The 11,995-nt window shown below is 47.0% G+C and overlaps 1 long non-coding RNA gene across 1 annotated transcript in view; it reads left to right on the top strand.

Moving 5' to 3' along the window:
- The first annotated feature begins 204 nt into the window (after nt 1-204).
- LOC103654783 (uncharacterized) overlaps nt 205-11,995 on the top strand; it is a 35,173-nt gene continuing 23,382 nt past the window's right edge. The window contains exon 1 of the long non-coding RNA XR_566327.1: nt 205-339. This is a non-coding gene — a long non-coding RNA (uncharacterized lncRNA). The remainder of the gene's footprint in view (nt 340-11,995) is intronic.

Here is an 11,995-nt window from a genome sequence, read left to right as displayed (position 1 = left end):
GACTAGTCAAACTAGATAAATAGTCTGTTGGAGTGAGATGCTACATATAGAGTGTAATTTTTATGAAAAGTTAAATAGATAGTCAAATATAGAGCTAAAAATGAAGCGTCTCTCGAAGATGCTCTCACACATTCCTTCACGAAGAAGAGCCCACGCTTGGACGCAAGAACGTCTTCTCCCTCGTGCCGTTGGGAAACAGGTCTTCTCCCTCGACTCCTTGCGGAACAGGCCGCTCTTAGGAGCTTTGCATCCGCACTCTCGTCATGGACCGGATGCTCGAATGCCATGGACAGAGTGCAGGACAACCGTCGGTGCGGCTCGCATCCCACGCCAGCAGAGGTGACTTCCTCCTCGACGCCTCTCACCTCGCTCTCTCCTCACTGTCGCCTTTGTGCCCAACTGCAGCAAAATGTCATTGTAGCAGTGTGTTGTTCACGAAGACGCAGATAGCGGACGAATAGAGACCCCTGGCCCTAGGTTTGGCGGACGCTAGAGGCGAACGCTATTTTAGCAGATACTATTGAAAGGGAAATGTGCCCTTGGGCCATTTCTAAGTATTTTGGTGATTGAGTGCAAACACAAGGGCTTAAATGTGAAAATATGCTCATGGATGAACAAAGTGTAAATCACAAGTAAAGGTATGTTTCTAAGCCTTAGTACATTAGTTTTGTGTACTAACATCTTGTCTAAGTGTTAGAAACAGGAGAAAGAAGAAAAGACAAAAAGTGGAGAGTGGCTGTGTACAGCCAAAGGCTGCTTCGGGCTGGGGCACCGGACTGTCCGGTGTGCACCGGACAGTGTCCGGTGCGCCAGACCAGCGCGGAGCAAACCAGCCGCTCTCGGGTTTTTCTCCGGCGACTTCGGCTAAAATTCACCGGACTGTCCGGTGTGCACCGGACTGTCCGGTGAGCCAACGGTCGGCCGGGCCAACGGTCGGCCGCGCGATCGGCGCGCGACACGTGGCCGAGCCAACGGTCGGAAAGATACACCGGACTGTCCGGTGTGCACCGGACATGTCCGGTGCGCCAACGGTGCGCAGATCTGACTCAGACAGCAACGGTCGGATGCGATGTTTAAGGAAACAAATCGGGCACCGGACAGTGTCCGGTGTGCACCGGACTGTCCGGTGCGCCACGAGACAGAAGGCAAAGATGGCCTTCCAGATTTGTTCCCAACGGCTCCTAGCTGCCTTGGGGCTATAAAAGGGACCCCTTGGCGCATGGAGGAGTACACCAAGCATTCCTTGAGCACTCTTGATCACTCACACATCAATCTCGCGCACTTGTTCGTTCATTCTAGTGATTTGAGCTCCGTTCTAGTGTGCTAGTCTTTTGAGCTCAAATCTGGGTCTTGTGTGTGCGTATTCGCTGTGATCTTTGTGTCGTGTGTGAGTTGCTAATCCCTCCCTTGCTCTGTGATTCTCTGTGAACATCTTTTGTAAGGGCGAGAGGCTCCAAGTTGTGGAGATTCCTCGCAAACGGGATTGAGAAAAGAAAAGCAAGAACACCGTGGTATTCAAGTTGATCATTGGATCACTTGAGAGGAGTTGAGTGCAACTCTCGTCCGTTGGGACGCCACAACGTGGAGTAGGCAAGTTTTGTACTTGGCCGAACCACGGGATAACCACTGTGTCATCTCTGTGATTGGATTCTTGTGGTTATTGTGTTTTGACTCCTCTCTAGCCACTTGGCATAAACTGTGCTAACGCTTAATCAAGTTTTGTGGCTATAAGTTTAAGTTTTTACAGGATCACCTATTCACCCCCCCCCCCTCTAGGTGCTCACAATTGGTATCAGAGTCGTTCTCTTCAAGAAAGGGACTAACCGCCCGAAGAGATGGATCCTAAGGGGAAGGGAATTGTGATCAACGACAAGGAGAAGGAGTCCTTCGTCAACAAGCCAAGGGATGACAAGTCCAATGACTCGGGCTCGGGCCACAAGCGAAGAGATGGGAAGAAGAAGAAGACAAGACGCATCAAGGAGATCGTCTACTACGACAGCGATGAGTCCTCTTCTTCCCAAAAGGACGACGACCACGACAAACAAAGGAAACCGGTTAATTCTAACTTTTCTTTTGACTACTCTCGTATTCCGCAAAGTTCAAGTTCACATTTGCTTTCCATTCCACTCGGCAAGCCCCCACACTTTGATGGGGAGGACTACGGATTTTGGAGCCACAAAATGCGTAGTCACCTATTCTCTCTCCATCCTAGCATATGGGAGATTGTAGATAGTGGAATGCACTTTAATAGTTCGGATAGTCCTATATTCATTAATGAGCAAATCCATAAGAATGCACAAGCTACTACTGTTCTTCTAGCCTCATTGTGCAGGGATGAATATAATAAAGTGAGTGGCTTGGATAACGCCAAGCAAATCTGGGATACCCTCAAGATCTCTCATGAGGGAAATGACGCTACCTTGCTCACCAAAATGGAGTTGGTGGAGGGCGAGCTTGGACGATTCGCGATGATAAGGGGCGAGGAGCCAACTCAGACATACAACCGGCTCAAGACCCTTATCAACAAAATAAGGAGCTACGGAAGCACGCGATGGACGGACCACGACGTCGTCCGACTAATGCTCAGGTCCTTTACCGTTCTTGATCCTCATTTGGTGAATAATATTCGTGAGAATCCCAGGTACACCAAAATGTCGCCCGAAGAAGTCCTAGGAAAATTCGTCAGCGGGCGAATGATGATCAAGGAGGCAAGGTATGTGGACGACGCCTTGAATGGACCAATCAACGAGCCGCAACCTTTTGCTCTCAAAGCCACAGGAAACAAGGAGGCACTACCCAGCAAGGTGGCGCAAATTGAGGCGGCTGGTCTTAATGAAGAAGAAATGGCCCTCATTATCAAGAGATTCAAGACGGTGCTAAAGGGTCGCAATGGACAGCCGAGCAAGACTAAGACCAAGGGAAAGCGATCATGCTTCAAATGCGGTAAGCTTGGTCATTTTATTGCTAACTGTCCCGATAATGATAGTGACCAGGAGAAGGGAAACAAGAGGGAAAAGAAGAAGCATTACAAGAAGGCAAAGGGCGAGGCGCATCTAAGCAAGGAGTGGGACTCGGATTGCTCCTCGTCCGACTCCGACAATGAAGGACTCGCCGCCACCGCCTTCAACAAATCAACCCTCTTCCCCAACGAGCGTCACACATGCCTTATGGCAAGGGAGAAGAAGGTATGTACTCGCAACTCTACCTATGTTTCTTCAAGTGAGGACGAATCTAGTGATGAGGATGAAGTAGATTATTCATGTTTGTTCAAGGGCTTAGATAGATCTAAGATAGACAAAATTAATGAATTAATTGATGCCTTGAATGAAAAGAATATACTTTTAGAAAAGCAAGAGGATTTGCTGTATGAAGAGCATGATAAATTTGTTGAGGCACAAAAATCCTATGCTTTAGAAGTTAAGAGAAATGAAATGCTTTCTTTTGAACTATCTACTTGTCATGAAACCATTTCTACTTTGAAAGGTGTCAACAATGATTTAAATGCTAAATTAGAAGTAGCAAATAAATCCAATTCTTGTGTAGAACATGTTGAAATTTGTACTAGGTGTAAAGATTTTGACATTAATGCTTGTAGTGAACACCTAGTTTCAATTTTCAAGCTTAATGATGAACTGGCTAGTCTTAATGCTCAACTTAAGACTAGCAAGAATGATTTCGATAAGCTAAAATTTGCAAGGGATGCCTACACAATTGGTAGACACCCCTCAATTAAGGATGGACTTGGCTTCAAGAGAGAAGCTAAGAACTTAACAAGCCATAAGGCTCCCATTCCCGCCAAGGAGAAAGGGAAGGCCCCTATGGCTAGTAATGTGCAAAAGAACCATGCTTTTATGTATTATGATAGGAGACAAACTAGAAATGCTTATAGGAGTTATAATGCTTTTGATGATTTTGACTCTCATGCCATGTTTGCTTCTAGTTCTTCCTATATGCATGGTAGAAATATGTCTAGGAGAAATGCTATTCATCATGTGTCTAGAAAGAATGCTATTCATGCTCCTAGGAAAGTAGTGAATGAACCTTCCACAATTTATTATGCTTTAAATGCTTCCTTTGCTATTTGTAGAAAGGATAAGAAAATTGTTGCTAGGAAGTTAGGGGCAAAATGCAAGGGAGACAAAACTTGCATTTGGGTCCCTAAGGATATTTGCACTAACCTTGTAGGACCCAACATGAGTTGGGTACCTAAGACCCAAGTCTAAATTTGCCTTGCAGGTTTATGCATCCGGGGGTTCAAGCTGGATTATTGATAGCGGATGCACAAACCATATGACGGGGGAGAAGAAGATGTTCACCTCCTACGTCAAGAATAAGGATTCCCAAGATTCAATCATATTCGGTGATGGGAATCAAGGCAAGGTAAAAGGGTTAGGTAAAATTGCAATTTCTAATGAGCACTCTATCTCTAATGTGTTTTTAGTAGAGTCACTAGGATATAATTTACTATCTGTTAGTCAATTGTGCAATATGGGATATAACTGTCTGTTTACAAATATAGATGTGTCTGTCTTTAGAAGAAGTGATGGTTCACTAGCTTTTAAGGGTGTATTAGACGGCAAACTTTATTTAGTTGATTTTGCAAAAGAAGAGGCCGGTCTAGATGCATGCTTAATGGCTAAGACTTGCATGGGCTGGCTGTGGCATCGCCGCTTAGCACATGTGGGGATGAAGAACCTCCACAAGCTTCTAAAGGGAGAACATGTGATAGGTCTAACCAATGTTCATTTCGAAAAAGATAGACCTTGTGCAGCTTGTCAAGCAGGGAAACAGGTGGGAGGAGCGCATCACAGCAAGAATGTGATGACCACGTCAAGACCCCTGGAGCTGCTGCATATGGACCTCTTCGGACCCGTCGCCTATCTAAGCATAGGGGGAAGTAAGTATGGTCTAGTTATTGTTGATGACTTTTCCCGCTTCACTTGGGTGTTCTTTTTACAGGATAAGTCTGAAACCCAAGGGACCCTCAAGCGCTTCCTCAGGAGAGCTCAAAATGAGTTTGAGCTCAAAGTGAAGAAGATAAGGAGCGACAACGGGTCCGAGTTCAAGAACCTTCAAGTGGAGGAGTTCCTTGAGGAGGAAGGGATCAAGCACGAGTTCTCCGCTCCCTACACACCACAGCAAAATGGTGTGGTAGAGAGGAAGAACAGGACGCTCATCGATATGGCGAGGACGATGCTAGGAGAGTTCAAGACCCCCGAGTGCTTTTGGACGGAAGCCGTTAACACTGCTTGCCACGCCATCAACAGGGTCTACCTTCATCGCCTCCTCAAGAAGACATCGTATGAGCTTCTAACCGGTAACAAACCCAATGTATCGTACTTTCGTGTATTTGGGAGTAAATGCTACATTCTAGTGAAGAAGGGTAGAAATTCTAAGTTTGCTCCCAAAGCTGTAGAAGGGTTTTTATTAGGTTATGACTCAAATACAAAGGCGTATAGAGTCTTCAACAAATCATCGGGTTTGGTTGAAGTCTCTAGCGACGTTGTATTTGATGAGACTAATGGCTCTCCAAGAGAGCAAGTTGTTGATTGTGATGATGTAGATGAAGAAGATGTTCCGACGGCTGCTATACGAACCATGGCGATTGGAGAAGTGCGGCCACAGGAACAAGATGAACGAGATCAACCTTCTTCCTCAACAATGGTGCATCCCCCAACCGAAGATGACGAACAGGTACCTCAAGTGAAGGCGCTTGATCAAGGGGGAGCACAAGATGATCAAGTGATAGAGGAAGAAGCGCAACCGGCACCTCCAACCCAAGTTCGAGCGATGATTCAAAGGGATCATCCCGTCGACCAAATTCTGGGTGACATCAGCAAGGGAGTAACTACTCGTTCTCGATTAGTTAATTTTTGTGAGCATTACTCTTTTGTCTCTTCTATTGAGCCTTTCAGGGTAGAGGAGGCCTTGCTAGATCCGGACTGGGTGTTGGCCATGCAGGAGGAGCTCAACAACTTCAAGAGAAATGAAGTTTGGACGCTGGTGCCTCGTCCGAAGCAAAATGTTGTGGGAACCAAGTGGGTGTTCCGCAACAAACAGGACGAGCACGGGGTGGTGACGAGAAACAAGGCTCGACTTGTGGCAAAAGGTTATGCCCAAGTCGCAGGTTTGGATTTCGAGGAGACTTTTGCTCCTGTGGCTAGGCTAGAGTCAATTCGAATCTTGCTAGCATATGCCGCTCACCATTCTTTCAGGTTGTACCAAATGGATGTGAAGAGCGCTTTCCTCAACGGGCCAATCAAGGAGGAAGTGTACGTGGAGCAACCCCCTGGCTACGAGGATGAACGGTACCCCGACCATGTGTGTAAGCTCTCTAAGGCGCTCTATGGACTTAAGCAAGCCCCAAGAGCATGGTATGAATGCCTTAGAGACTTTCTAATTGCTAATGCTTTCAAGGTTGGGAAAGCCGATCCAACTCTTTTTACAAAGACATGTGATGGTGATTTGTTTGTGTGCCAAATTTATGTCGATGACATAATATTTGGTTCTACTAACCAAAAGTCTTGTGAAGAGTTTAGCAGGGTAATGACGCAGAAATTCGAGATGTCGATGATGGGCGAGTTGAACTACTTCCTTGGGTTCCAAGTGAAGCAACTCAAGGACGCCACCTTCATCTCCCAAACGAAGTACACGCAAGATCTGCTAAAGCGGTTTGGGATGAAGGACGCCAAGCCCGCAAAGACTCCGATGGGGACCGACGGACACACCGACCTCAACAAAGGAGGTAAGTCCGTTGATCAAAAAGCATACCGGTCAATGATAGGTTCTTTGCTTTACTTATGTGCTAGTAGACCGGATATTATGCTTAGCGTATGCATGTGTGCTAGATTTCAATCCGATCCTAAGGAGTGTCACTTAGTGGCGGTGAAGCGAATTCTTAGATATTTAGTTGCTACGCCTTGCTTCGGGCTCTGGTATCCAAAGGGGTCTACCTTTGACTTAGTTGGATACTCAGACTCCGACTATGCTGGATGTAAGGTCGATAGGAAGAGTACATCGGGGACGTGCCAATTCTTAGGAAGGTCCCTGGTGTCATGGAACTCTAAGAAACAAACATCCGTTGCCCTATCCACCGCTGAGGCCGAGTACGTTGCCGCAGGTCAGTGTTGCGCGCAACTACTTTGGATGAGGCAAACCCTCCGGGATTTTGGCTACAATCTGAGCAAAGTCCCACTCCTATGTGATAATGAGAGTGCTATCCGCATGGCGGAGAATCCTGTTGAGCACAGCCGCACAAAGCACATAGACATCCGGCATCACTTTTTGAGAGACCACCAGCAAAAGGGACATATCGAAGTGTTTCATGTTAGCACCGAGAACCAGCTAGTCGATATCTTCACTAAGCCTCTAGATGAGAAGACCTTTTGCAGGTTGCGTAGTGAGCTAAATGTCTTAGATTCGCGGAACTTGGATTGAATTGTAGCATACATGTGTTTATGCCTTTGATCATGTTCCTTCTGCATTTTGTTGTTTATTGTGGTGCTCAAGTTGTACAAACACTCCCTGGACCTCACAAGTCCGTTGCAAAGTGATGCACATGTTTAGGGGGAGATGTGTTACAACTTGACCCTTTGAGACTAACTATTTGCTTGAGTTTGCTTGATTTAGTCTCGAAGGTGAATTGAAAGGGAAAGGTGAACTTGGACCATGCAAGACTTCCACTGCACTCCGATGAGAGGGTAACTTATTCCAAGTTCATCTCTATGATCTTATTACCTTTGTACTCTTAATTGACGATTTTGGTGAGGCAATGGGGTTAATAGGCCAAGATTAATCCCGTTTTGGTGCTTGATGCCAAAGGGGGAGAAAATAAAGGCCAAGATTAATCCCGTTTTGGTGCTTGATGCCAAAGGGGGAGAAAATAAAGGCCAAAGTGATAAATGGATCAGCTACCACTTGAGAGATTTTGAAAATAGTAGAATAGAGTTTTTGTTTTGTCAAAAGCTTTTATTGTCTCTTATTGTCAAAAGTTGGCTTCTTGTGGGGAGAAGTGTTGATTATGGGAAATAGGGGGAGTTTTTGAAATCTTTGATCAATCTCTTTTGAAATGACTCTCTTTATGCTTCAACATGTGTGTTTGACTTAGAGATAGAAATTTGAGTTTGATTTGCAAAAACAAACCAAGTGGTGGCAAAGGATGATCCATATATGCCAAAATTGAATAAAACTCAAAGTCAGTTTTTATTTGAAGTGATTTTGCACTTGTTCTAGTTGCTTTATGTTGTGTTGGCATAAATCACCAAAAAGGGGGAGATTGAAAGGGAAATGTGCCCTTGGGCCATTTCTAAGTATTTTGGTGATTGAGTGCAAACACAAGGGCTTAAATGTGAAAATATGCTCATGGATGAACAAAGTGTAAATCACAAGTAAAGGTATGTTTCTAAGCCTTAGTACATTAGTTTTGTGTACTAACATCTTGTCTAAGTGTTAGAAACAGGAGAAAGAAGAAAAGACAAAAAGTGGAGAGTGGCTGTGTACAGCCAAAGGCTGCTTCGGGCTGGGGCACCGGACTGTCCGGTGTGCACCGGACAGTGTCCGGTGCGCCAGACCAGCGCGGAGCAAACCAGCCGCTCTCGGGTTTTTCTCCGGCGACTTCGGCTAAAATTCACCGGACTGTCCGGTGTGCACCGGACTGTCCGGTGAGCCAACGGTCGGCCGGGCCAACGGTCGGCCGCGCGATCGGCGCGCGACACGTGGCCGAGCCAACGGTCGGAAAGATACACCGGACTGTCCGGTGTGCACCGGACATGTCCGGTGCGCCAACGGTGCGCAGATCTGACTCAGACAGCAACGGTCGGATGCGATGTTTAAGGAAACAAATCGGGCACCGGACAGTGTCCGGTGTGCACCGGACTGTCCGGTGCGCCACGAGACAGAAGGCAAAGATGGCCTTCCAGATTTGTTCCCAACGGCTCCTAGCTGCCTTGGGGCTATAAAAGGGACCCCTTGGCGCATGGAGGAGTACACCAAGCATTCCTTGAGCACTCTTGATCACTCACACATCAATCTCGCGCACTTGTTCGTTCATTCTAGTGATTTGAGCTCCGTTCTAGTGTGCTAGTCTTTTGAGCTCAAATCTGGGTCTTGTGTGTGCGTATTCGCTGTGATCTTTGTGTCGTGTGTGAGTTGCTAATCCCTCCCTTGCTCTGTGATTCTCTGTGAACATCTTTTGTAAGGGCGAGAGGCTCCAAGTTGTGGAGATTCCTCGCAAACGGGATTGAGAAAAGAAAAGCAAGAACACCGTGGTATTCAAGTTGATCATTGGATCACTTGAGAGGAGTTGAGTGCAACTCTCGTCCGTTGGGACGCCACAACGTGGAGTAGGCAAGTTTTGTACTTGGCCGAACCACGGGATAACCACTGTGTCATCTCTGTGATTGGATTCTTGTGGTTATTGTGTTTTGACTCCTCTCTAGCCACTTGGCATAAACTGTGCTAACGCTTAATCAAGTTTTGTGGCTATAAGTTTAAGTTTTTACAGGATCACCTATTCACCCCCCCCCCCCCTCTAGGTGCTCACAACTATACAGTGTAGGGTGTTTGAAAGGGAATTAGGCTTACACCTATTTCCTAAATGATTTTGGTGGTTGATTTGCCCAACACAAATAATTGGACTAACTAGTTTGCTCCAGTGCATAAGTTATACAGGTGGCAAAAGTTCACAACTTAGCCAATAAAAAGACCAAGAATTGGGTTCAACAAAGGAGCAAAGGGATAACCGAAGTGTGTCCTGGTCTGGCGCACCGGACTGTCCGGTGCACCACCAGACAGTGTCCGGTGCACCAGGGGACTTCACGCTGAACTCCTCACCTTCAGGAAAATTCAGAGGCGCTCTGCTATAATTCACCGGACTGTCCGGTGTACACCGGATAGTGTCTGGTGCTCCAAGGAAGAGCGCCCTAGGAACTCGCCAGCCTCGGGAATTCGCTTCGCTATAATTCACCGGACTGTCCGGTGTACACCGGACTGTCCGGTGTGACAGCGGAGCAACGGCTACTTCGCGCCAACGGTCACCTGCAACAGCAATTAATGCGCGCCAGAGCGCGCAGAAGTCAGGCACGCGCGTAGTGGTGCACCGGACACTCTACAGTACATGTCTGGTGCGCCACCGGACAGCCAGGCGGGCCCAGAAGACAGAAGCTCCAACGGTCGAATCCCAACGGCCTGGTGACGTGGCTGGCGCACCGGACATGTCCGGTGTGCACCGGACTGTCCGGTGCACCATACGACAGTCGTTTGGTGGTTGGGGCTATAAATACCCCCAACCACCCCACATTCAACACATCTAAGTTTTCCCACTTCAACTACTTACAAGAGCTCTAGCATTCAATTCTAGACACACCCAAGTGATCAAATCCTCTCCAAACTCCACACAACGCCCTAGTGATTAGAGAGAGAGATTTGCTTGTGTTCTTTCGAGCTCTTGCGCTTAGATTGCTTTCTTCTTTCTTGATTCTTTATTGCGATCAAACTCACTTGTAAATTGAGGCAAGAGACACCAATCTTGTGGTGGTCCTTGTGGGAACTTTGTGTTCCAAGTGATTGAGAAGAGAAAGCTCACTCGGTCCGAGGGACCATTTGAGAGAGGGAAAGGGTTGAAAGAGACCCGGTCTTTGTGACCACCTCAACGGGGAGTAGGTTTGCGAGAACCGAACCTCGATAAAACAAATCCGCGTGTCACACTCTTTATTTGCTTACGATTTGTTTTGCACCCTCTCTAGCGGACTCGATTATATTTCTAACGCTAACCCGGCTTGTAGTTGTGATTATTTTTGAGAATTTCAGTTTCGCCCTATTCACCCCCCCCCTCTAGGCGACTTTCAATTGGTATCAGAGCCCGGTACTTCATTAGAGCCTAACCGCTCGAAGTGATGTCGGGAGAACTCGCCAAGAGGGAGATGGAGACCGGCGAAAAGCCCACTACAAGCAACGAGAAAGCTCTATCGGGAGAGTCCTGCAACAAGGAGAAGAAGAAGGAAAAGAAAAAGGAGAAGAAGACTTCTTCTCACAAGTCGCATCGGAGTGGCGACAAAATAAAGAAGATGAGGAAGGTGGTCTACTACGAGACCGACACTTCATCACCTTCTACCTCCGGCTCCGACGCGCCCTCCATAACTTCTAAGCGCTATGAGCGCAAGAAGTTTAGTAAGATCCCCTTACATTATCCTCGTACTTCTAGACATACTCCATTACTCTCCGTTCCATTAGGCAAACCGCCAACCTTTGACGGTGAAGATTATGCTAGGTGGAGTGATTTAATGAAATTTCATCTAACCTCACTCCACAAAAGTATATGGAATGTTGTTGAGTTTGGAGCACAGGTACCATCCGTAGGGGATGAGGATTATGATGAGGACGAGGTGGCCCAAATCGAGCACTTCAACTCCCAAGCCACAACCATACTCCTCGCCTCTCTAAGTAGGGAGGAGTACAACAAGGTGCAAGGACTAAAAAGCGCCAAGGAAGTTTGGGATGTGCTCAAGACGGCGCACGAGGGTGATGAACTCACCAACATCACCAAGCGGGAAACGATCGAGGGGGAGCTCGGTCGCTTCCGTCTTCGCAAAGGGGAGGAGCCACAAGATATGTACAACCGGCTCAAGACCTTGGTGAATCAAGTGCACAACCTCGGGAGCAAGAAATGGGATGACCACGAGGTGGTTAAGGTTATTCTAAGATCTCTTATTTTCCTTAGCCCTACTCAAGTACAATTAATTCATGGTAATCCAAGATATACACTAATGACTCCCGAGGAAGTAATCGGGAATTTTGTGAGCTTTGAATTTATGATCAAGGGCTCACGGAAGATCAACGAGCTTGACGGTCCCTCCACGTCCGAAGCTCAACCGATTGCATTCAAGGCGACGGAGGAGAAGAAGGAGGAATCTACACCAAGTAGACAACCAATCGACGCCTCCAAGCTCGACAATGAGGAAATGGCGCTCGTCATCAAGAGCTTCCGCCAAATCCTCAA

Source organism: Zea mays, chromosome 4, assembly GCF_902167145.1.
Source record: "Zea mays cultivar B73 chromosome 4, Zm-B73-REFERENCE-NAM-5.0, whole genome shotgun sequence".
Lineage (NCBI taxonomy): Eukaryota > Viridiplantae > Streptophyta > Magnoliopsida > Poales > Poaceae > Zea > Zea mays.
The sequence above is the reverse complement of the archived record's forward strand: the minus strand, read 5'-3'. Positions and strand labels throughout refer to the sequence as shown.